Raw genomic sequence first — 27,620 nt, 5'->3', positions numbered from 1 at the left:
AGAACTCATAGCATTTGCTCTCTTAACTTTCCTTACATAGCAGTGTTAGCTGTAGTCATCCTGTTGAACATTACATCGCTAGTACTTACTTATCTCATAAACAGAAGTTTATGCCTTTTGACCACCTACCCCCAGTTTCCCCTCCCCCACCCTCTGTCTCTGGTAACAAGTCTGATCTCTTTTTCTATGACTTGTTTTTTAGATTCCACCTGTAAGTGAAAAAAAAATATATAATATTTATTTTTCTCTTTCTGATTTCTTTTTCTTTTCTTTCTTTTTTTTTTTTTTTTTAAGATTTTATTTATTTGTCAGAGAGAGCAGAAGCATGGAGAGCTACAGGCAGGACATGCAAAACAGGCAGAGGGAAAAGAAGGCTCCCTGCCGAGTAAGGAGCCCTATGTGAGACTCAGTCCTAGGACCCCCGGATCATGACCTGAGCAAGTGATAACAAATGCTTAACCAACTGAACAGATGCTTAACCAACTGAGCCACCCAGCCGTCCCTGACTTGTTTCAATTAGGATAATGCCTTCAAGGTCATCCATATGTTGCAAATGGTAAGATTTCCTTGTTTTTTTTTTTTTTAATGATTGAATATTATATATTTCATTTTATATATCTTCCATGTATAACATAATATCATATATTCCAATTGAATATATACATTACATATATATTTATCACAACTTCTTTATCTATTCTTCCAGTCATTGGACAGTTAGGATGTTTCCATGTCTTGGCTATTATAAATAATGCTGCTATGGACATGGAGGTGCAGATAGCTTTCACATTACTATTTTTATTTCCTTTGGGGTGTATATTCCCAGAAGTAGAATTCTGGATCATATGGTAGTTACATGTTACAATTTTTGAGAGTCCTGTATACTGTTTTTAATTGTGGCCGTACCAATTCACAGTCCTACCAATAGTGCGCAAGAGTTCCCTTCTCTCCACATTCATGCCAGCATTAGTTATCACTTGTCTTTTTGGTAATGGCCATTCTAACAGGTATGAGGTGATATCTCATTGTGTTTTTTTTTTTAATTAACATATAATGTTTATTTGCTTCAGGGGTACAGGTCTGTGATTCATCACTTTTAGACAATTCACAACACTCACCATAACACATACCCTCCCCAATGTCCATCACCCAGCCACCCTATCCCTCCTCACACCCCAGCAACCTTCAGTTTGTTTCCTGAGATTAAGTGGTTTTAATTTACATTTCCCTAATGATTAGTGATGTTGAACATCTTTTCAGATATCTGTTATTCTTTCATACATCTTTTGGGAGAAATGTCTGTTCCAGTCCTCTACCCATTTTTTAACTGATTTTGTTTGTTTGTTTGCTATTGAGTTGGAGTTTTTTATATTTTGGGTATTAAACTATTATCAGATACAAAGTTAGCAAATATTTTTTCCTATTCTGTAGGTCGTCATTTCACTTTATTGATTTTTTTGTTTGTTTGTTTGGGTTGTTTTTTTTTTTTTTTAGATTTTATTTATTTATTTGACAGAGTAGGCAGAGAGGCAGGTGGGGGGCGGGGCAGGCTCTTGGCCGAGCAGAGATCCCGTGCAGGGCTTGATCCCAGGACCCTGAGATCATGACCTGAGCCAAAGGGAGAGGCTTAACCCACTGAGCCACCCAGGTGCCCCTGTTTGGGTTTTTTGGATGCCCAGAAGCCTTTTAGTTTGATGTACTATCACTTGCTCATTTTTTATCTTGTTGCTTGCGCTTTAAGTGTCATATCCAAAAATCATTACAAAGGTCTATTGTCAAGGAGCTTTATTTCTGTGTTTTCTTCCAGGAGTTCCATGGTTTCTGGTCTTACATTTAAGTCTTTAATACATTTTGAGTTAATTTTTTTGAGTGGTTTAAGATACGGGCCCAGTTTCATTCTTTTACATGTGTGTATCTAATTATCCCGATAGCATTTATTGCAAAGACTGTCTTCTCCATTAAGTATTCTTGGCTCTCTTGTCAACTATTAGTTGACTAAAATGCTTGAGTTTATTACTGGGTTCTTGATTCTGTTCCATTGATCTATATATCTGTTTTTATGCCAGCATCATACATTTTTGTATCAGACTTTTATGACTATACCTTTATAAAATAATTTGAAGTCAGAGAGTGTGATGTCAGGGATGCCTGGGTGGCTCAGTTGGTTAAGCATCTACCTTTGGCTCAGGTCATGATCCCAGAGTCCTGGGATCAAGTCCCACATTGGGCTTGGTGCTTACTGGGGAGCTTGCTGTTCCCTCTGCTTATGCTCTCTTTCTAATGAATGAATGAATGAATGAATGAATAAATAAATAAATAAATGTGATGTTTCCTGTTTTGTTCTTCTTTCTCAGGATTTATTAGACATTCAGAGTCTTCTGTGGTTCCATATAAGTTTTAGAAGTATTTTTCCCACTTCTGTCAAAAATGCCATTGGAATTTTAATAGGGATTGCATTCAACCCATAGATGGCTTTTGGTAATAATGACATTTACCAGTATTACTTCTTCTAGTCTTTGAACATGGGATACCTTTCCATTTAGTGTCCTCTTTGATTTCTTTCATCAATGCCTTGTAGTTTTTGAGTAGAGATCTCTCACCTCCTTAGTTAAATTTATTTCTAAGTATTTTGTTTTTGATGCTATTGTAAATGGGAATATTACTGATTTTTGTTTTGTTTTTAAAGATTTATTTATTTATTTGAGAGAGAGAGGAAGAGGGAGCAGAATAGAGGGAGAGAAAGAATCTCAAGCAGACTCCCTGCTGAGCACAGAGCACAATGCAGGGCTCCATCTCAAGACCCTGAGATCATGACCTGAGCCAAAATCAAGAGTCAGACACTCAACTGACTGAGACACCCAGGTGCCTCATTACTGATTTTTGAATGTTAATCTTGTGTCCTGTAACTTTACTGAAATCATTGGTTAGATCTAACAGTTTTTAGGTTGAGTCTTTTGGATTTTATCTGTAAGAATCATGTCATCTGCAAATAGAGATAATTTTACTTCTTCCTTTCCAATTCTGATACCTTTTATTTCTATTTCATGCCTCATAGCTCTATCTAGGACATCTAGTACTATGGTGAATATGAATGGAGAGATTGGGCACCCTGATTGTTCCTGATTTTAGAGTAAAATTTTTCATCATTTCACCACTGAGTATGATGTTAGCTCTGGGCCTGTCATATATATGACCTTCATTATGTTGAGATATGTTTGTCTTGTGCCTCAGTTTTTATCATGAACTAATGTTGAATTTGTCAGATGCTTTTTTGGTATCTATTAACATGATCATATGATTCATTCTGTTAATACGATGTATCGCATTGGTTGATTGGTGTATGTTGAACCGTCTTTGCCTCTCAGGGATAAATCTCTTTTGATCATGGTGAATGGTCCTTTTACTGTGTTGCTGAATTCAGTTTGCTAGTATTTTACTGAGAATTTTTGTGTCTATATTCACAGGAGATTTTAGCCTATAGTTTTCTAGTAGTGTCCTCTTCTGGTTTGGGTATCAGAATAATGCTAGCCTTGTAAAATGAGTTTGGGAGTATTCCCTCCCTTTTGACTTTTTGGAAGAATTTGAGAAAGATTGATGTTAATTCTTTAAATATTTGGTAAAGTTCACCAGTGAAGCCATCTGGTCCTGGGCTTTTCCTCATTGGAAAGTTTTCGACTACTGATTCAATCTCCTTACTCAAATGTTCTGTATATATTTTCTATTTCTTCCTGATTCAGTCTGAGTAAGTTAAGAATGTTTCCATATCTTCTAGGTTATCTGCTTTGTTGTTATACAGTAGTTCGTAATAGCCTCTTAGGAGTCTTTGAATTCCTATGATGTCAGTTGTAATGTTTCCTTTTTCATTTATAATTTTGTTGATTTGGGTCCTTTCTCTTTTTTCCTTGGTTAGTTTATCTGAGGGTTTGTCAGTTTTATCTTTTCAAAGAACCAAGTCTTAGTTTGCTTTAATCTTTTGTATTATTTTTCTTTTCTCCATTTTATTTATTTCTGCTCAAATCTTAACTAGTTCCTTTCTTCTGCTAACCTTGGGCTCAGTTTGTTCTTCTTTTTCTAGTTCCTTGAGGCATAGAGTTAGGTTGGTATCTTTCTTGCTTGTTAATATAGACATTTATTGCTATGAACTTCTCTTGTAGAACTGCTTTTGCTGCATCCCACAGGTTCTGGTGTGTTGTGTTTCCATTTTTGCTTGTTTCAAGAAAATTTTTATTTTTACTTATTTATTTTTAAAGATTTTACTTTTAAGTAATACCTGTACCCAAGGTGAAGCTGGAACTCACAATCCAAGATCAAAAGTCCTATGCTCTACCACTGAGCCAGCCAGGTGCCCTGCACTCATTGATTTTCTACGTGGATTCATAGAAATTTTTTAATTTTCCCTTTAATTTCTTTTTTGATTCATTGCTTCTTCAGAAGAGTGATGTTTAATTTCCATATATTTATGAATTTTCCAGCTTTTCTTTTGTGATTGACTTCTAGTTCTATGCCATTGTAGTCAGAGAAGATACTTGGAGGGTTTTAACCTTGTTGAATTTGCTAAAATTTGTTTTGTGACCTAACATATGGTCCATTCTAGAATATGTTGCTGTGTGCTTGAGAAGCATGCATATTCTGCTGTTGTTGGAGAGAATGTTCTGTATATATTTAGGTAATTTGGTCCATATTGTTGTACAAATCTGCTATTTTCTTATTTATTCTCTGTCTGGATGACCTATCCATTGTTGAGAGTGGGGTGTTAAAGGCCCCAACTATTATTGTAATACCATTTTACGTCCTTTTTTTTTAGCTTGGTTAGTTTTTGCTTTATGTATTTAAGTCCTCCAATGTTGGGCACATAAATATTTATAACTGTCATACCTTCTGGATGTATTGACCTTCTTTGTCTTACTATTTTAGTTCAAACTCTATTTTGTCTGATACAAGCATAGCTACCCCTGCTTTTTTAAATTACCATTTGCTTGAAAAGTCTTTTTCTATCTCATCTTTCTGTCTATGTGTGTCTATAAGGCTATGGTGAGTCTCCTAGGCCACATAAATTTGGATCTTGTTTTTTTAATCCATGAGTCATTCTCTGTATTTTAATTGTAGAATTAATTCATTTATGTTTAAAGTAATTATTAATAGGTAAGGACTTACTATTGCCATTTTGATGTTTTCTGGTTGTTTTGTAGATCTATTGTTCTTTGCTTCTTATCCTACTGTCTTTTTTATTTGTTTTGATGTTTTTTGGTATTAGTATGCTTTGACTTCTTTATTGTTTTTTTAATAATGACCATAGTCTTGCATTAAATATCTTAAACTTATAACATTCTATCTTAAGCAAATAACAACTTTGATTGAATTTGTAAACTTTATACTTTTACTTCTCTTCTCCCTCATTTTCAGTTATTGCTGTTACAGTTTATATGTTTTTTAGATTGTATAGCTAAGAACAGATTATTATAGCTATGGTTATATTTACTACAATATAATACTTTTAATCGATAGAATTATAAGTGAATTATATACCACTATTACTATATTGCAGAATCTAAGTATGATTTACCATTATTAGTGAGATTTACACTAACTTTTTATGTTTTTATGATGTTAGTGTGTGTTCATTTGCTCCCACTCAAAGAACTCCATTTAACATTTCTTGTAAGGCAAGTCTGGTGACAATGAACTCCCTCAATTTTCATTTGTTTGAGAAAGTCTTTATCCTTCCTCTGTTTCTGAAAGTCAGCTTTGCCAGGTATAGAATCCTGGTTGACAGGGGTGTTTTTTCAATATTTTGAATATGTTATCCTGGTCTCTCCAGGCCTGGAAAGTTTTTGTTGAAAAATCCACTCAAAGACTTATGGAATCCTCTTCTTCTCTTCTTTTTTTTTTTTTTTTTTTTTAAGATTTTATTTATTTATTTGACAGACAGAGATCACAAGTAGGCAGAGATACAGGCAAAGAGAGACGGAGGAAGCAGGCTCCCAGGCTGAATAGGGAGCCAGATTCAGGGCTCGATCCCAGGACCCTGAGATCATGACCTGAGCTGAAGGCAGAGGTTTAACCCACGGAGTCACCCAGGCATCCCTCAGTTATTATATTTTTTAACTGTAGGATTTCTCTTTATTTTTTTGATGACGGTTGCTGTTTCCTTGTCAAACTTCTTATTTTGTTCGTGCATTGTTTTCCTAATTTCATTTAATTGTGTCTGTTTTCTCATAGGTCACTAAACTTCCCTTAGAGAATTATTCTGAATTTTTTGTGTGCCAGTTCATGGATCTCCATTTCTTTAGAGTCAGTTATTGGAGCTTTATTAGTTTCCTTTGGTGGCGTATTTATCTGACTTTTCATAATCCTTGATTCCTTATGTTGGCATCTGTGCGTTTGCATAATCTGACTCCTCTTCCAGACTTTACAGGTTTGCTTTGGCAGAGACAGTTCTTCACCAATCAGTTCAGTTTGGGTGTCTGGGTGTGTCTGCTGGTATTACCCTTTGGCAGGTGGGGTCTGCTATTATGGTCTATTCGAGGGCAAGGCAACTATTTGAAGTCTGAGGACAGGAATGAGGGGGTGCATCACTAGTTGAGAACTGTTGGATAGAACTACTGGCTTGACTCCCTAACCAAGTAAGTCTATAGGATGAGCTCTGCATTTGCCTGGACTTTCTAGTCAGGCTTACTAAATGGTCAGGACTGGGTGCTATATTCAGTAATGGATGGGGCTATAAATGACCTTTCTTGCCTTGTGAGGACAGCAGGATAGAACGCAGGGCTTGTACAGCACATTGTTTGGGGACCCAAATCAGACCAGAGTGTTCACGGAATTCACTGGTTGGATGAGGCCACTGCTTTTGCTCAACATATAAGGAAGCCGTGGGTTGTGCTATCTGTTCTAGTGCTACTATGTATAGGGTTGTTCAATGGGCTATGCAGCATTCCATGTGCTCTGTTTGGGTTCCCTGTTCAGACAGGCCAAAGGTTATAGTCAGTGATGAGCAGGGCTATGAATTTGATTCCCTGCCTGGGCATAGCAGGAGAAGCAGCTCTAATGCCAGTAAAGGTCTTTGTTGTCTTAACTTAAGCCAACCCGCACCCCAAGTTCCCTGACTGAGCAGGGCCATTGTTTGTTATGTAAACTATCAGCTCTGCTCACCTGCCTCTCAGCACAAGTGCTATTGGGCCACACAGCTTCCAGGTGTTTTTGCCAGCCCTTCTGGTCAGAAGACGCCAAAAGACACTCAGCAGAGCAGGTGATGCTGTGATTCAGATCCTTGCTTGGGCTAGAGGGGGAGAGGCTGCTCAATTTCCCAAAGTCTCTCCAGTTGGGAGGGGCTGGGAGCTCCCCTCAGCCTTGGCTGTGAATTGATCCCCCTTATCTGTTCACAGCACCAGAATTCTCCATGCTGGGTATTGGCTTTGCTCTGTGGATGATCAGTTGTGCTTACCTGCCCCTTAGTTTGAGTACTGCTGGGCCACATGGTTCCAGTTGTTGCCAACCCCTCTGGTTAGATGGGGCTGGAAGGCATTCTCTATAGTGGGTGGAGTTGTGATTCACCGACTTGTCTGGGTGTGGGCAAATTGGGCTTAGCATTGAAAAAACTTCTTTTGAGGATCAGAATCAGGCAGATCTGCACCCTCCCGAGTTTCCTGGTAGAGTGTCCCTTCTACTTGCTTCTGTGGATGAGCAGAGTCACTGATTGAGATTACTACTGGTCACTGGTCTGCCAAGATTTCTGTGCTGGTTGTCGCTGGCCGTTCTCCCTTTCTCTATCACACAATCCCAGTATTTATCCTCTGCAGATTGTCCTGTAGTCTCCATGAGGTGAGATCAGAGTAGGGGCTCCTGAAAAGTTACCCACAGTACTGGGAGCAGTGGTTGTTCCCTCTGAGTTCTCCTTTCCCACTGGAGGAACCAGAGGCTCAGGGGGAGACCTCTCTGCAAGGTGCTGCACTGGCCTGGGAGAGGGGCATGTGGTCAATGTATAGGTACTTCTTTTACCCTTCTAATGCAGTCTGTCTTGGTCTCTGAGGTACAGTGGGGTGCTTCAGTCTCATCCTTTGTTCTAGGATTCTCTCAATGGTGTCCAGTTCTTATTATTCTTGGAGGGAGAGCAAAAGTCAGGAACAACCTATGTCATCATCTTCGTGACATCACTTCCCACCTCGTGTATTTGAGGGAAGAAAGAAGCCCTTGGATAATCTTCTTAAGCACCTCAAAAAAGACTATTTCCTGTCAGGTAGGTCAACTTGTCTCCTTTCCTTGGACGTACTTATTTTCTGTGTTATTTCTTGTAAATGCTTATTCCCAGAAACTTTCTATTTTTCTTCATCCTTCCCCTCCCCCCTTACTGTTACCTGAAGTTAGCCAAGGGACTATTATGGTTGATGTCAGATGTTTTTTGCTTTTCCATTTATAGTGGCTCAAATGTATCTGTAGCATCGTTCTCCTCAGTCAGCCTAGCTTTAGGTTGTCTACTATATCCTTGGCTACCTTTTATGTCTGCCTTGTAAATTGGCTCTATTGTTGTAGACCAACATCTTTGTCACTTGTAACCCTGGGCCCCTGGTTGGAACAGGGCTCAGCTCCAACATGAAGGCAAACAATCCCCTGGCTAGACAGTGACCTATGAGTTAACCAAATATGAGAGCTTTGCCCAAGGAAGAGGTTAGTAATTATTAACAAACTGGTTCCTTTCTTGGAGAATACGAATATGGTAGAGGGTAGGCAGTGGCAATAAAAACAGTAGCTAAAAGACACACATGAGAAGGTAGACCTCAAAAACCATTAGACCATAGCAACAAGCAGAGGCAATAAGTAAGCTGAAATTGTGAGTAGACAGGCTGAAAAGGCTTCTAGAAGATGTGATAGTTGCTTAGTAATAGTAGGAGCAATAGGCCTAGGGGTTGAGGGGAACAGAGTAGATTTCCTCACTGAGCACCAGGGTAAGAAGGCACAAATGAGGAACAACAGATTATTGTCCTGACCTTGGGGAAATCCAGAATAACCACCCAGAAACCTAGGAACAGACATACAAGTGACCTCATAGAAACTTAAAGACAGCTAGGGAACTGAAAGTTCTTTTAGGTTCCAAAATAGTTCTAGCAACTGATTTATCTTCTCAGACCCCCCAGGAAAAGGTCCCCATTGCTCTCTTACTTTGGTGTGAATCCCTCTTTTACCCATACAGTATGGTCCTGATCATCTAAAGGGCTCAATCATATGTCAAGAATTGTATCCTCTTGGAAGTCTTGCCTTATCCATTCCTCAGCCCACCCCCAACCTGGTTGAGTTGGCTCTTTTCTCTGTGGCCCTAGAGAAACTTGCATAACCTTATGTCAGAGATATGATCACGTTATAAGTTAATTGTAGGTTTACTTGTGTCTGCCCTCCCCAACCCTGGCTCTCAGTAGTATGAACTGTATGAGGGCAGGAAGTATGTTTTCATTCTTCCCTCTATCTTCAACATAGAGGGACAACATAGTCCCTACCATAAAGTAGCCAAACAGTATATGTTTATTGAATTCAGTTATTGAATTAGAGAGAGCTCCTTTTATTTAGGCCAATGAGGGAAAAAAGGCAGAATGGGCCAATAACAAACTTACTGGCTGGGTGCCTGGGTGGCTCAGTTGGTTAAATCACTGCCTTCAGTTCAGGTCATGATCCCTGAGTTTGGGAATTGAGTCCTGCATCAGGCTCCCAGCTCTGCGGGGAGTCTGCTTCTCCCTCTGACCTTCTCCCCCTCTCATGCTCTCTCTCACTCTCTCTCTCAAATTAATTAATTAATTTAAAAAAACTTACTGGATTATCCAAAATAGTGCAGGAACTGAGAACTTAATTAACCCATACTGAAAATTTATGTCTCCATGACTCTACAAAAATTTCCAAGCCGACCAATTTTGTCTGTTCAGTCTGACTTCTGGTCCTACAATTCTTCAGTGTTTTTGCTTGTTTGTTTTGTTGTATGTGTGTGTGTGTTGTTTTGTTTTGTTTTGTTAGAAAGGAAGAGAGAGAGGGGTGGGGAAGGAAAGAAAGGGAGAGAATTTTTTTTTAATTTAATTTTATTTTTTCAGTGTTCTAAGATTCGTTGTAATGCACCACACCCAGTGCTCCATGCAATACGTGCATGGTGCAATACCCACCATCAGGCTCACCCAACTCCCCACTTCTCTGCCCTCCAAAACCCTCAGTTTGTTTCTCAGAGTCCACAGTCTCTCATGGTTCATCTCCCCCTCCAATTTCCCCCAACTCACTTCATGGGAAGAAGGAGACTTCTCCCCATGTCCTCCGTGTTATTCCTTATGCTCCACAAGTAAGTGAAACCATATGATACTTAACTCTCTCTGCTTGACTTATTTCTCTCAGCATAATCTCCTCCAGTTCCGTCCATGTTGATAAAAAAGTTGGGTATTCATCCTTTCTGATGGAGGCATAATACTCCATTGTATATATGGACCATATCTTCTTTATCCATTCGTCTATTGAAAGACATCTTGGCTCTTTCCACCATTTGGCAACTGTGGCCATTGCTGCTATGAACATTGGGATACAGATGGCCCTTCTGCTCACTATATCTGTATCTTTGGGGTAAATACCCAGTAGCGCAATTGCAGGGTCATAGGGTAGCTCTATTTTTAATTTCTTGAGGAATCTCCACACTGTTTTCCAAAGTGGCTGCACCAACTTGCATTCCCACCAACAGTGTAAGAGGGCTTATCTTTTTTCACAACCTCTCTAACAGTTGTTGTTTACTGTCTTATTAACTTAAGCCATTCTAACTGGTGTAAGGTGGCATCTCAATGTAGTTTTGATTTGAATCTCCCTGATGGCTAATGATGAAGAACATTTTTTCATGTGTCTGTTGTACATTTGTATGTCTTCTTTGGAGAAGTGTCTGTTCATGTCTTCTGCCCATTTTTTGATGGAATTACCTCTTTTTTGAGTGTTGAGTTTGAGGAGTTCTTTATAGATCTTGGCTATCAGCCCTTTGTCTGTAGTGTCATTTGCAAATATCTTCTCCCATTCCATGGGTTGCCTTTGTTTTGTTGACTGTTTCCTTTGTTGTTCAGAAGCTTTTGATCTTGTTGAAATCCCAGAAGTTCATTTTCGCTTTTTTTTCCTTTGCCTTTGGAGACATCTTGAAAGAAGTTGCTGTGACTGATGTGGAAGTGGTTACTGCCTATGTTCTCCTCTAGGATTTTAATAGATTCCTGCCTCATGTTGAGGTCTTTTATCCATTTTGAGTTTATCTTTGTGTATCGTGTGAGAGAATAGTCAAGTTTTGTTCTTCTATACATAGCTGTCCAATTTTCCCAGCACCATTTATTAAAGAGACTGGTTTTTTTCCACTGTATATTTTTTCCTGCCTTGTCGAAGATTATTTGACCATAGAGTTGTGGGTCCATATTTGGACTCTCTACTCTTTTCTACTTGTTTATGTGTCTGTTTTTGTGCCAGTACCATGCTGTCTTGGTGATCACAGCTTTGTAGTCAAGCTTGAAATCAGGCAACGTGATGCCCCAGTTTTGTTTTTCTTTTTCAACATTTCCTTAGCAATTCAGGGTAAAGAGAGAGAGAGAATCTTAAATGGATTCCATGCCCACTGCAGACCCTGACACAGGGCTCAATCTCACAACCCTGAGATCGTAACCTGAGCCAAAATCAAGCGTCAGACGCTTAACTGACTGAGCCACCCAGGTGCCCCCAATTCTCCAGTTTTAAACTTTGGCCAGCTCTGTACCTTTCAAGAAGAGTTACATTCTCCTTTCAGCTCTCGTTTCTCATTTGCATTCAGAGCCACGCTCTTGGGTGAGTCAGGCTTGAGGCTTCTTCTCTGGAAGATCCTCTGGGTTTTGGAGCTTAGAGTCTAGGATCCACATCCCAGACCTACTGCTTGCCACTTTTGTAGTCACAGGTAAGTTGCTTACCTTTCTGAGCCTCAGTTTCCTAACTGGTAAAAGTGGGGATAAGGACAATTCCCTTGTGCAGTTATGCTTGAGGGTTTGATGGAAAGTATTTGTGAAAATACCTAGCATAAGGCACACAGTGAACATACAGTAAGAGCCAAATAATATGAATTTCCCTTTTTTCCCTCTTCCTGGGGAGGTTAAAGAGGATAAAGACAGACAAGGGATGATGGGAGAGTGCGAGGGCCCCAACAGTGATAGGAGCCCTGAAAACTAAATGTAGCCTGTGACCATGTACCACCACTTTAAAATCTGAGGAAGTACAAGTTGTGGTTACCAAATCTATCCTACCCCTGAGGCCTGCTGCTTCAGGAGATAACTTGATCAGAGCATGAAAAAATATTCACACCCCTCCAGTCTGAAATCGGGGCACAGCAAATAGTGAGACAGGCACCATTCATTGCAAGGAGAAAATTTTTACCCACAACTAACAAAAAAAATTAAGGAAGTTCATCAAATTCTATCTCAGAAAGCTCTGGGAGTATACAGAGGTGTCTGACAGCAAACTCTGGCAACTAACAACTCTGGGACTGGAAAAGGAGAAAGAATAGAAGTTGTTAATAATCAGTTGGAAAAACTCAGAGTAGTCATAGGAATTTCAAACATACTCATCCCTTTTAAGGTCCCTAAAGAAAGCCAAATGAAACCAGCTACTCTTATTTTCAGGGACTTCAAAAACCAGAAAGTACAGAGGTACAGGGTCAGAGTCTATGCTTTCTAGCTACTCTAGGAAGAGTTCCCTTAAATCAGCATTAAAACTGTTAAAGTTAATTTGTGATGTATTTGGAACAGGCTACTCAGCAGTCAAGGGATTGTGTATGGCAGGATAGGGGTAGAGTTCCAAAATAGGATGAGCTTGATAGCCAAATTTTTCTGACTACAAATGTCACTGATTGCTGCTGACTAATATGTTAAGATTGTTATTAGCTGGAAAAACAATGTCTAAATGACTACAGCTCTTCTGCAACCACTGCCCCTATTCCTCATGAAAGAACACTTTTTAAATAAGTAGACTCCCCAACCTATTTTTAAAGACCAGTGACTTTGGACTAAATAGCCCTTTCCACTACAGTTGGTGAAAGTTATTTTATCATTTCTAATACCCTCAAATATATTATTGGAGTAAAGCTTCAGTTTCCTTTCTGCATCAAAGATACTCTTTCTGAATATCTTTTAAAATGTTTTGATATAAAAATGATTCGAGGGCACCTGGGTGGCTCAGGGGGTTAAGCCACTGCCTTTGGCTCAGGTCATGATCTCGGGGTCCTGGCATCGAGTCCCGCATCGGGTTCTCTGCTCAGCGGGGAGCCTGCTTCCCTCTCTCTCTCTCTGCCTGCCTCTCTGCCTACTTGTGATTTCTGCCTGTCAAAAAAATAAATAAATAAAATCTTTAAAAAAAAAATGATTCAATCTTAAGTTCCTCCTCAGAAATAAATTGTATTTAATGGTGTTTTGAAAGAGTTAATTAAAGAATCCCATATATGAAGATTAAATCAAGATGTCAGATTGAGGGAAACTTAATCTTTACTGAATCTTATGAAATGACAGAAAAGATTGAGAGATGGGAGGGGGAAGGGAGAGGGAAATAATTGGTAACAGGATGGAGGACAAAAAGTGTCATCAGTGTATCAGAAATTTTTAGGAGATGGTGGTGTCAGAACTTGGATGAACAAACTAGAGCAAGTAAACCTCGAATACTCAGAAGCTTAAGACAGCTAAGGAGATGGAAGCAATTTCAGGGAAGGTGCCAGCTCAGAGAGAGCAGATTCAGTGAATAGGGGTTGCTAAGGTAGTGACCAGAAGGATTGAGACCCTGCATGTGGAGCAGTTAGACTGCTGATGGCCTTCCCTTTTCCTGCTTATATTGGTCCACATATTAAAACAGTGAGGCTGTGGGGTCATGGGAGCCAAAGAATAGCATAGGAGAATGGATCTCAGGAGGGAGAGGGAGACTCCTCACTCTGAAAATATCCTGCTCAGCAGTATGTCTTTCCCTTTCCCTATAATCACCAAAGTCAATCCACATTAAGCAGAAATAGGGGGCTTATAGGGATTCTTATTAACAAAGTACAAGAATAACCTGCATTTGTAGAGGGACAAAACTCAGTAAATTCTGAAATAATACCTGAGGAAAGAGAGCTAATAAATAAAATAAAAAGATAAGTATAAATTTATTTTATAAATGTTATCTTAGAATTTTAAGAAAAATAAAATTATTATAAGTAAAATATATAGTTAAAATTATTACAAATATGTGTTATCCTCAGAGAGACTGAGGGTGTTATTACTAAATATGAAACAAACCACAAACCACACTTAGAGTTTAAAAACCAGGATTTTTTTAAATAAAAAGCCTTAGCAGTTATGTATCACAGAATCTCCTTGAAAGTAGACTATAGGGGCGCCCGGGTGGCTCAGTGGGTTAAAGCCTCTGCCTTTGGCTCAGGTCATGATCCCAGGGTCCTGGGATTGAGCCCCACTTCAGGCTCTCTGCTCCGTGGGGGGCCTGCTTCCTCCTCCCTCTCTGCCTGCCTCTCTGCCTACTTGTGATCTCTGTCAAATAAATAAATAAAATATTAAAAAAAAAAAAGAAAGTAGACTATAGGATGAACTTTAACAAAATAAATAAGGAATCTAAGAAAGATGAATATGTTCAAGAAACAGTGAAGAGAAAAATTATTTAACTTGTAGTTATCTAAATATGGTGTATGTTTAGAAATCAGTAACATAAAATTAAAATCAAGATTAGATGTTCGCAAACTTTTCTGTAAAATACCAGAGAGTAAATATTCTCTGCTTGTGGTTCATTAAGTCTCTGTTACAACTACTCAGCTCTACTGCTGTAGACTGAAAGCAGCCACAGATAATATGTAATTGAATGATCATGATTGTGGTCCAATAAAACTTTATTTATAAAACAAGCAACAAGACTGATTTGCCTGCAGGCCAAACCCTATTCTAGGTGACGGCAATAGAAAGACGTCAGAGACAAGGCATGATGAAGTGAGAAGAGGGAAGTTCTAAAAGCATGACAAAATACATGCACACGTACAACCAGATGGCAGGAAAAAAGTCAAGCCATCAGTAATCATTTGACAGTGGATACAATACATGACAAATGGAATCAATTTCTTCAATAAAGACAGAGAATCTTAAGTTTGGTAAAGCAAGAGCACATCTAGCTCTAAGCTATTTAGAAGAACTACATCTAAAAAGAAGGTTATAAATAAAAGCACATGCAAAGATATATCCTGCAAGCATTAAAAATAGATTAGGTGTGATAACATAGTTAGACAAAAAAAAATTAATGCAAAGAGAATTTAACAAGGTAAAGAACATGCATGTTGATAAAAGAAACAATTCCATAAGAAGCTTTATTAATAATGAACTTTAACAATCCTATCAATATAAAATCAAAAGTTATGCTTGTAACTTATAAAGTAAAACCTGGTAGAAATACAAGTAGTATTTATGAACACGAATACAAAAATCCTAAGTATTAGCAAAGTGAACCCAGAAATGTGTTTTTTAAATGAATACATTTATATAGAAATGTAGAAAAATCATAACTAAGTAGGATTTATCTAAGATAGTCAAAGCTGATTCAAAATTCAGAATATATTAATACAAATCATTATACTCAAAGAAAAAAATGATATAATTATCTTAAGAGAAGCCAAAAAGCGTTCAATACAATGTGACATCTATTTTTTTATTAGGAATAAAACGATTTTAGCAAACCAGGTGTAGGAAAAACTTCTCAATTTTAATGAAAGATATCTGTATACACAAGCATCATGCCTAATCATAAAATATCAGAAGTTTCACACTAAAGTTTTTCAATACTGTTTTGAGAGTCCTAGCCAGTACTATGTGATAAGAAAAAGAACAGTTAAAAGTGACAAACCAGGAGACGATATTTTCAACCTGTTTTGAATACATTTTACGATATGTAATAAACACCAAAGAATCAATAAAGAAAATATAAACAACCTAATAGAAACATGTATGAAAGATATAAATAACCACTTCAGTGGGAAGAAATATAAATAATGAATAGAAATATAATTTTTAATTGAAATATAGTTGACATACAATGTTACATTAGTTTCAGGTGTACAACATAGTGATTGAATATCTCTGTACCTGTGCTATGCTCACTGCAAGTGTAAACACCATCTGTCACAGTACAATGTTATTACCATACCATTGATTATATTCCCTATTGCTGTACCTTTCATCCCCATACCTTACTCATTTCATAACTAAAGACCTGTATCTCTCCCTCCCCTTCACTCATTTTGTCCATCCCCTTTCCCCCTCCCTTCTGACAACCATCAGTTTTTTCTCTGTATCTATGGTTCTGTTTTTGCTTTTTTTTGTTTTTTAGGTTTGACATGCAAGTAAGATCATTTGGTTATTGTCTTTGTCTGACTTAAGATGTGTAATTTAAAGTAACAGTGAATTGCTTTTTTTTTTTATATCCTTAGGACTGGCAGAATTTTAAAAGATTGATAATAATTTAAAAAAAGATTGATAATATTTATATACACCTGAAACTAATATTATACTGTATATTAACTAACTAGAATTTAAATAAAAACTTTTAAAAAGGTTGATAATATTTAGTGTTTAAAATATGTGGGGAATCAGGTATTTTTATGTATACTTGGTCAGAATATAATTTGTAAGGCTTTCTGGAAAGCAATTTGGTAGAATTTACCAAACTTTTTTATTATACAATTTTCTTTTACTCAGCAATTTTGTTTCTACAGTTTTAGCCAAAGTAAGTTAATTGTTCATAGTGTACCATGAAATACTTACTTGTGTGCACAAAGAAAACTTAAGAATGTTTGATGCAGCATGGTTTTGAAGAGTGAAAAAATAGGAATAATCTAAATTTCCACTAATTGGAAAACTACTGAATTTATTATGTTACCTTGATACTACGAACATTGTGTACCTTTAAAAAAAATTTAAGCTGATCTATATTAGGCTTAGAAAGAGCTTAAGATGTATTTTTAGGGTAAAATTAAAATTATAGAATTATATAAAATTATAGAATAAAAATTAAAATTATAAAATTATAGAATTATTATAGAAGCATTAATGTATATTTTTAAAATGTTGCTATACATTGGCATTTATTTATGCATGTAAATGCATAGAAATTGATTTGGAAGTAAGCTCACTTGATTCTTTTCTTTAGGGAAGACAGCAAGAATGAGAGAGCAAGACATGAAGGTAGGATTAATATTTTACTCTTATGTCTTTCAGTGTTGTTTGAATCTTTCAGTGAAAATATATTCATGAAATTCCTATGATTTAAAAAAATTATTTTTGAGTTTTGACATACTGAAATTAAAGTGCACAAATTTTAAGTATAGAGCCCAATGAATTTTTATATATGTATTACTCAGGTAACCACTATCCCCAGAGTGCTCCATTGTGCCCCTCCATTGTGCCCACAACCATAGATTATTTTGTCTGTCTGAAATTCATAGAAATAGAATTTTGTGCCTGGGGTTTTTTGTTTGTTTGTTTAGTATTATCTGTTATACTTATCCATGTTATCAGTTCTTTTTAACTGCTTGTAGTATTCTATTCTGCCACAATTTATTCACTCTACCATTAATAGGCATTTGAGCTATTTCTAGTCTCGGGCTGTTAGGAGGAAAAATGCTATGATAGTCTTGTACATGCTTTTCATGTGACACGTTCATGCATTTTCTCTCGTATATCATGCATTTTCTCAGTTGGAACTGCTGGGTGATAAGAGAGGTTTTAGTAGACCCCAGTGATTCATAGTGATTGTAACAATTTATATTCTCATAGGTAATATATGAAAGTTCCAGTCCTAGTTGCTCCATATCCTGGCCACCACTTCATATTGTCAGTCTTTTTAATTGTAGCCATGCTGAGTGTGTACTGATATTTTATTATGGCTTTATTTTTATTTGCATTTCCCTGATGACTGATCATAAAGCACATCTTTTCAGATTCTTATGTCCATGCTTAGTAGTCTCTGCAAAGTATCTCCTTAGGTTTATTACTCACTTTGTTTGAGCTATATTCATTGAGTTATTTATCTTTTTCTTATCTATTTGTAGGTATTTAGATATTGTGGCTATGAGTGATTTGTTGGATACATATGCTGTATATATGATATGGTATATATGCATACACAGATACATATGCATATGTATCATGAATATCTTGTTTTAGGCTGTGTCTTGCTGTTTGACTCAATGCTGTCTTTTCAGAAATAGAATTTAAGAACTTTATCAACCTTTTGTGGTTCATATTTTTTTGGGGAGTCTTATTTAAGAAATCACTGCCTACCCCAAGGTCGTAAAATTCTTCTGTGTTATCTTCTAGAACAGGGACAGCAAATGATGTCCCATGTGGTCTGCCCACAGGTTTTTGTAAATATATTTTTTATTGGAACACAGCCATTTCCATTCATTTATGTATTGTCTAAGGATTCTTTTGTGCTAGAACAAAAGAGTTGTAGAGTTGCAACAGAGACTGTGTCACCCATAGTCACCAAAAATATCGACTCTCTGGCCATTTACAGAAAAAAACTATCAACTCCTGTTCTAGAAAATTACTGATTTCCTTATATATTAGGTCTATAATCCAGTTGAAATTAACTTTTGCAAGTGATGTAAAATAGTGTTAAGGTCTGTTTGTTCCATATGAATCATGCAGCTTCACTTACTGAAAAAAAATCTTACTGCTGTAAATTTGGAGTTGCGCCTTTGTTGTACATCAGCTTACTATTATATATGTTGCCCTATTTTTGGACTCTCTTTTTGTTTCACTGATCTGTTTTATCTGTCATTGCTGCCATATCACCCTGTCTTAAATATTGTCACTTTATGCCAAGTCTAGATATCTGATAATGTAAATCCTCCAACAATTTCTTCAAGCTGATTCTTTGGCTATTACAGGCTATTTGCATTTACGTATAAATTTTAGTATGCTCCTTAAAAATTTCCAAAGAAAAACCTGCTGAAATCTTGATTGATCCTGCACTGAATCAGTAAATTAATTTGAGGAGAATTAACATCTTTACAATATTGAGTCTCCAAATCCTTGAACATGGTATAGCTATCCATTTATTTAGGTCATCTTTAATTTTTCCTGTTTTTTTTTTACAGTTTTACAGTTTTCAGTTTTGTGATCATGCATCCTTCATTCGATTCATTCTTAGATATTTGAGGTTTTCCAAAACTATTGTTAATGATACTGTTTCTAAAGTTTAATTTACTAATTATCCTTTCTAATACATAGAAATATAATAGATATTTATATATTGACAGCTTAATTCATTTATTAACTCTAATAGTATGTATGTTCTTTTGAGTTTCCCTATTATTTACAATAATATCACCTGGAATGACAGTTTTACAGGCTCCTTTCCAGTATTTATACCTTTTAATTCTTTTTCTTGTTTTGTTGTACTAACTAGTATCGATTAGTGAAGTAATAAAATGAATAGTAGAATAAAAACAGAAGTACTTGAGTTGTTCCTGAACTCAGGGAGAAAGCACACAACATTTCACCACTAAATATGTTAACAGTAGTCTTTTTATGTATAAATGTAATCACGTTAAAGAAGTTTTCTTCTATTCTTAGCTTGCTGAGAGTTTTTATCATGAAATAGTGGTTAATTTAATTAGATGCCTTTTTGCATCTGTTGAGGTAATTATATGACTTTCACTTTTATTACCTTAATGAGGTGAATTATATTGACTAACTTTCAAAATTCAAACCTTTTTTTTTATTCCTAGAATAAACCAATTTGGTTATGACCTATTACCTTTTTTTTTAAGATGTTATTTATTTATTTGACAGATGGAGATCACAAATAGGCAGAGAGAGAGGAGGAAGCAGACTCCCCGCTGAGCAGAGAGCCTGATGTGGGAGAGAGCAGAGGACTCTGGGATCATGACCTGAGCCGAAAGCAGAGGCTTTAACCCACTGAACCACCCAGGTGCCCCATGACCTATTATCTTTTTAATGTATTCTCTGGGTTTGATTTTCTAATAGTTTGTTCTTATTTGTGTGTCTGTTAATATTATAATTTTGTTGTTATATTTTTATATCAGGTTTATGCTGGTCTTATAAAATAAGTTATGAATAAATGTTCTCTCTCTATTCCTTGAAGAGGTTGTGGAAGATTAGTACTATTTCTTTCTTAAATGTTCCAAGAATTTACCAGTAAAGACCTCTAGGCTTGACATTTTCTTTGGGGATATGTTTTTAATTAAAGATTTAATATATTTAACAACTATTCAGATTTTTTTCTGATTTTTCTTGTGTCAATTTGATAAATCGTGATTTTTAAAGAAAATCTTCCAGGGGGGTCTGGGTGACTCAGTTAAGCATCTGACTCTTGATTTCAGCTCAGGTCATGATCTTAGGGTCCTGAGATCAAGCCTTGCACAGACCTCTGTGCTCAATGGGGTGTCTGCTTGAGGATTCTTTTCTCTCCCTGTGTCCCCTGCAACTGCACACTGTCTAAAATAAATAAATAAATCTTTAAAGGAAATCTTCCATTTTACTTAGGTTGTCACATTTATTTGTATAAAACTGTTCATAATTATCTTGCAAAGAGTTTATCAAATTTATTGGTATTCTAAAAGGACAAAATTCTGACTTTGCTGATTTTTCTCCATTTTATGTCAGTTTTCTATTTTATCAATTTTTGTTTTAACTTTTACTCTTTTCCTCCTATTTTCTATTATTTTTCTATTTCTTAAGATTGTAACTTAGAAATTGATATTTTTCTTTTCTAATATATGTATTTAAAGTAATTTTTACTGTAAGCACTATGAATCAATAGGTCCAATCAGGAGAGAGAAAACACACAGTAATTTCAAAAAGTTTAACATAATAAATGATTGACTAACATGACATAATAAAAAAAGAAAAGAAAAAATAAAGAGTTGTTAACGCTACCAGTGGACTGGAGTAATGATGGATTGGTCAGCAAAACATAAAGAACATTCTACAGCTACTACCTCTACAGCTGAGATAGCACACCTAAGAGAGAGACCCCCTCAAGGCCTGAGATTTAGACCTTGTTGTGGAAGGTTGCTGTAGCTCACTGAATGGCAGAGAAGTTCTTACAGCACCATATTGGTAAAAACTGTGCTGGAAATCCACCCTCTGAAGTGCCAGGGAAACCTCAGAGCAGGCACTTTGCTACAAAGCTGCCCAACGGAGGTTCAGGCGAAGCTCCTGGCCATTGTGAACTGCAGAAGCCTAGTGCTGGGGAAAGTAATGTTTCCTGGAGAAGCTTGCCCAGCAAGCATACCAGAATGAGGAAGCAAAAACAGTTTCCCCCTGCAGTGTGTTTCCAGTGCCCTCTAATGACAAAGTTCTAGCCAGCAAGGAAAAATATTTAAAAGGGCCAAAACCTGTTTACAAAAAGCTAGCAAATAGGTGGAATTTGGAGCAGAGAGGCAAAAAATAATAAATAGCACACACTGCTTTTACCATATCCCATGAATTTTAATGCGCTGAATTTTTATTATCTAATTGTTATTGTGCTTTCTTGACTATTGGGTCAAGAAATATATATTTCTTTATATATTAATATATGTTTAATATTAATTTATTTAATATTTGAATATTCAAATAAATTCAAACATTTAAATAAATTAAATTTAAATATTTAGTAATACAATTTAATCTGTATGTTTATATTAATATATTACTAAACTTGATATATATATTTCATAATATATATTTATATATAAAGTAGATCAAATTTGTTAATTTTGTTCAGATTTCAATATAATTTATAATTTTGTTATCTAGTCTATGGTGTCTAATACACCAGAAGTAGGTATATTAAGCTATAATTAAGGTTCTATTCTTCTATTAATACTTAGGTACACTGTCTCAAGCTATGTTAAAACAGACTTAAAAATTTAGGATTATTTTGTCTTCCTGTTGAATTGCCCCTTTTAGCTTTAGGAAATGCCACCCTTTATTTGTGATACACTTCTTGCCTTAAAGGTAACGTTGATATTAATATAACCACACAAGCTCTTTTTAGGTTTCTGTTTGCATGCTCTATCATGTCCATTCTTTTGCTTTCAATCTGTGTACTTATATTTAAAGCATAACAACATGTACTTGACTTGTTTTTTAAAATCCAGTCTGTTGTTTAGTCCATTTATACTTCATGTAATTACTCCTATAACTAATTTTTTTAAAAGATTTTATTTATTTATTTGACAGGCAGAGATCACAGGTAGGCAGAGAGGCAGGCAGAGAGGCAGGCAGAGATAGAGGAAGGGAAGCAGGCTCCTTGCTGAGCAGAGAGCCCAATTCGGGGCTCGAACCTAGGACCCTGGGATCAGGACCTGATCCGAAGGCAGAGGCTTTAACCCACTGAGCCACCCAGGTGCTCTTCATATAACTAATTTTAAGTTTACCATCTTGCTTATACATTTTTCCTCTTATCCTTTCTTTCTCTTTTCCTTCTTTTCTGTTTTTTTTATGTCATTATTTTATATTACTTAGTTTATTAGCTTTTCTTAAATTCAGGCTTATTGAGGAATAATTTCCATATAGTAAAATTCATAATTTTTACTATATGGTATTATGAGTTTTGACAAATGTAACAAGTTGTGAAACCACTATCACAAGGGACTTTGGAATTCCATCCCCCCCCCCCAAATTTACTGTGCTTCTTTGCAACCACTACTTCCTCTTAGCATACTCTGGCAACCACTGGTTTCTTTTCTATCCCTCTAGTATTGCTTTTTATATGACATCATATAAGTAGAATCATATAGTATATGTCATTTTGAGTTTGTCTCTTGTTATTTAACATTATGCATTTCAGATTCATTTTTTTTGTATAAGTCATTTGTTCTTTTTTATTGCTGTGTAGTATTTCATTGCATGACCATACCAGTTTGTTTTTCCATTTACCAGGTGAAAGTTATTTGAATTGTTTCTACTTTTAAGCTGTTGTGGATAATGTATTTGACTTGTTACCAATTTCTGGTGACTTTGAATAATGTTATTATGAACATTCGTGAGCAGGTTTTTTGTGTGAACATGTTTTCCTTTTTACTTGGTAAATACCTAGGAATCAGATTACTGTGCCATGTTAAAAGTATACATTTAAAGTAATAAGTAAGAGGGTATACCTGGGTGGCTTAGTTGGTTAAGCATCTGCCTTTAGCTCAGGTCATGATCTCAGGGTCTTGGGATTGAGCCCCTCATCAGGCTCCCTGCTCAGCAGAGTGTCTCCTTCTTCCTCTCTCTCTCTCTGATCTTCCTCCCCACTTGTCCATTGTCTCTCTCCCTCCCTCCCTAAAAAAAAAAAAAAAAGAAACAAAGAAAAAAAAGTGATGATAAGTAAGAAATTGAACATTCATTTCCGAAGTAGTCATACCATTTTTTTGATTACCACCAATAAAGTATTATTGAATGATTTCACATCTTCATTAGCCTTTGGTATTGTCAAGTTTTTTGTTTGCCATTCCAATAGATGTGGAGTTTCATGGTGATTTCAATTCACATTTTCTTAAGGATTGCTGATGCAGAGTATCTTTTTATGTGCTTATTTGTAATCCATGTCTGTTTTGATAAGGTATCTGCTCAAATATTTTAAGTTTTTTCCTGGATTATTTGTATTCTTCTTACTGAATTTTAAATACTTAGGACATGAGACCTTTATCTGATATGTTTTTCAAATATTTTTCTTCCAATTTGTCATTTATCTTTTCATTTTATTATCATGGTCTTTGGGAGAGCTGACATCTTTAATTTTGATTGGAAAATATATCAATTTTTTTCTTCTATGGTTCATGAAATATTGACTGAGAAATCTGAGACATTTGCATGATCTAAGGACACAAAGACTTTATCCCACATTTTATTGTAATTGTTTTATGTTTAGATTTGCCATATATCTATAATTCATTTGACTTAGTTTTTTGGTATGGTCTGTGTCATGGATTGAGGTTTGTTTTGTCTTGTTTTTCAAATGGATATCCAACTTTTCCACCCTATTTGTGGAAAAGATCATTGATTCTTTATTGAATTGCCTTTGCAATTTTGTTGAAAATCAATTGGTTACATATGTGAGGGTCTATTTTTATACTTCTTGGCTTCATTGAGTTACATGTTTATCCTTTCACCAAAATTATAGTCTTGATTATTTGGTTATTTATAATAAATCTTGAAACTGTATAGGAAGAGTCCTCCAACTTTGTTCTTTACAATTTTGTTTTTGTTGTACTAGCTTCTATGCCTTTCCATGTGAATTTTCTACTTTTTTTAAAAGCTTGGGTCATTGATCTGAAGTCTTTCTTATTTTCTAAAATAAGCATTAATGCTAAAAATTTCCCTCTAAGGACAGCTTTATCTGCATCCCAGTGGTTTTGATATATTGTATTTTCACTTTCATTCAGTTGAAAATTTTTCTGATTTTCTGGCAAGATCTTCTTCAACCCATTGTTTATTTAGAAGAGTTTTTTTTTTTATCAAATTTCCAAATAGAATATGTTTTCAAAATCTTTTTTTGTACTTTTCTTCTGTTTTGCATTATTTAAAATCCTTCAAGTGTATTTTGTTTGTTTTATGCCCCAGAATATCATTTCTCTTGGCAGATGTTTCATATTTTCTTGAAATGGATGACTAATCTAGTATGGTGGGTGGAGTGTTCTATGAATATTAATTAAGTCAAATTGGTTGATAACCTTCAAGTCTTCTAATTTCTTATTGATTTTTGCTCTAATGTTTTGTAGATTACAGAGAAAAATATTGACATTATCAACCATAATTTTGGATATAACTGTATTTTTTCAATTCTATCAGATTTTGCTTACTGTATTCTGAAGATTATTTTGTACATGTACATTTATCAGTTTTGTATATTCTTGGTGAAATGAGCCCTTTATCATATTTTTTTTTCCTTTTCCCAGGAAATACTCCTATTCTAAAGTCCAATTTTCTGATATTAAAATTGCCATTCCAACTTTCTTTTTAAAAATTTTTATTTCAAACATTTAAATATAATTAACATATAGTGTTATATTAATTTCAGGTGTACAATAAAATGGTTCAACAACTCTATATACTACTTAGGGCTTATCACAAGTGTACTCTTAATTTCCTTCACCTATTTCACCTATTCCCTCACCAGCCTCTCTTCTAGCAACTTCCAGTTTGTCCTCTCTAGTTAAAAGTCTGGGATTTTTTGTCCATCTCTTTTTTTTCTTTGTTTGTTTTGTTTCTTAAATTCCACATATCAGTGAAATCATAAGTTTATCTTTCTCTGACTGACCTATTTAACTTAACATTATACCCTCTAGAGCCATCCATGTTGTTACAAATGGTAAGATTTCTTTCTTTTTTATAGCTCAGTAATATCTCAGTATGTGTGTATATGTGTATGTATATCTTCTTCATCCATTCGCCTGTGGATGTACACTTGAGTTGCTTGCATATCTTAACTATTGTAAATAATGCTGCACCAAAATAAAAAGCACAGCAAAGGAAGCCATCAACAAAACAAAAAGACCATCTACAAACCAGAGAAGATATTTTTAAATGATATATTCAATAAAGGGTTAATAGCCAAAATATATAAAGAACTTATACAACTCAACACCAAAAAATCCCCACCACATTTAATTAAAAATGATCAGAAGACATGAATAGACATTTTTCTAAAGGCACATAGATGGCCAACAGACACGTGAAAAGATGCTCAACATCACTCATCGTTGGGGAAATGCAAATCAAAACCACGATGAGATATCACCTCACTGTCAGAATGAGTAAAATCTAATTGTTGCATTTGGAACATTGTCCTGATGCAACCTATTAAATTCTACGATAAGTTGTGTGTGTGTAAATGTATTTACTTAAGGGGGGGGGAAGCTGCACACGTGTACTAGCGACAGGAATTTTAAAAAATGCTTTAGTTGATGCTTGCATTTGGAAATATGCTCAGGGGTTTAATAATTTTCTCATGTTTCATGGTATTTGAAACCACCTGCCTTCATATTTTTTGAGAAGAGCTAAGGGGAGAATAACATCTAAGGGCCTTTGGTCTTGAAAGTAAACTATGTGTTAAACTTGAGAATTGTCAACGTACAATTGTTTACAAAATTAAGACTTGTTTCTTATACAAATATTATAGTGGACAGGTGTCAAGGATTTCTTAACTCATTATTGGGAGAACCATGAAGAGATAAAGATGGTTCATGGGAGAATTTGAAATACCTACTAGACAGTTATGCAGTGAATGAAAAGTTGAAATGAATTTGCTAACATATACAAACTAGTTAATGTCCTACAGGGTAAGGGAACCCTAACCATCAGACTTACCTGAATTCCAGAGAGAAATCTAAAGTTAAAGCTTAATTTTACAGGGCGCCTGGGTGGCTCAGTGGGTTAAGCCGCTGCCTTCGGCTCAGGTCATGATCTCAGGGTCCTGGGATCAAGTCCCGCGTTGGGCTCTCTGCTCAGCAGGGAGCCTGCTTCCCCCCCGCCCTTCCTCTCTCTCTGCCTGCCTCTCTGCCTACTTGTGATCTCTCTCTGTCAAATAAATAAATAAAAATCTTAAAAAAAAAAAGCTTAATTTTACAAAATCTAGTCCCTAATCATGAGTAAATAGCAGTTCAAACAAAAGCAAAATCCCCTTATTTAGTTAAATAATCCTTAGAGCCATTAGTACTTTCAAGTGACATAAAAATGGTATGTAGTCATGCTTTTGCCTTATTTCTAAATATCACATTTTTCTTAACAATTTTATTAATGCAAAGCAAACTTCTCAGAAATACTAAGTTTATATACAAAAGAGCAGAAGATGTAGTGTAACTATAAACATTAAGAGATAATTTTGAGACTTTTTTTTCTCCTATATTCCTTGCTTAACAACTTCAGCTGGCCTTGTTGGAAGTGACTTTGGATTAGAGAAATAGAAGATATTATTTATTTATTTATTTATTTATTTATTTTTAAAGATTTTATTTATTTATTTGACAGACAGAGATCACAAGTAGGCAGAGAGGCAGGCAGAGAGAGAGGGGAAAGCAGGCTCTCCCCTGAGCAGAGAGCCCCATGTGGGGCTCGATCCCAGGACCCCAGGATCATGACCCGAGCCGAAGGCAGAGGCTTTAACACACTGAGCCACCCAGGCGCCCCTTATTTAATTTTTTTTTTAAGATTTTATTTATTTATTTGACAGAGAGAGATCACAATTAGGCAGAGAGGCAGGCAGAGAGAGAGAGAGGAGGAAGCAGGCTCTCCACTGAGCAGAGAGCCTGATGCGGGACTCGATCCCAGGACCCTGAGATCATGACCTGAGCCGAAGGCAGAGACTTAACCCACTGAGCCACCCAGGCGCCCTAAGATATTATTTATTTTTTGTTAAACTTTCATATCGTGTAAACCTTGAAAAAGAAATATTTCTTTTTTCTCAATTTTAAACATACAATTTAAACCATTTTCACAAATGCTTAGATTTGTGTAATCTTCACCACTACCAAGACAGAATATTTCCATCACTCCAAAGAGTTATCTTGTGCCCTTTGCAAGGTAATGCATCTCCATATGAAAGCAAACAGTGAATTCCTTCACCATATGTGAATTTGCTTTTTCTAGAATTCATGTAAA

At 35.9% G+C, this 27,620-nt stretch overlaps 1 long non-coding RNA gene across 1 annotated transcript; it reads left to right on the top strand.

The window, feature by feature from the left end:
• Nucleotides 1-517: 517 nt before the first annotated feature.
• On the top strand, nt 518-19,846 carry LOC116871956. The gene is made up of 4 exons (XR_004383567.1): nt 518-556; nt 8,064-8,233; nt 17,170-17,204; nt 19,821-19,846. It is a non-coding gene; the product is annotated as an uncharacterized LOC116871956 (long non-coding RNA).
• The last annotated feature ends 7,774 nt before the right edge of the window (nt 19,847-27,620 follow it).

The sequence above is a fragment of the Lontra canadensis genome, unplaced genomic scaffold (genome assembly GCF_010015895.1).
Source record: "Lontra canadensis isolate GAN:19392208 unplaced genomic scaffold, GSC_riverotter_1.0 scaffold28, whole genome shotgun sequence".
NCBI lineage: Eukaryota > Metazoa > Chordata > Mammalia > Carnivora > Mustelidae > Lontra > Lontra canadensis.
This window is presented reverse-complemented; position numbering and strand designations above follow the sequence as displayed.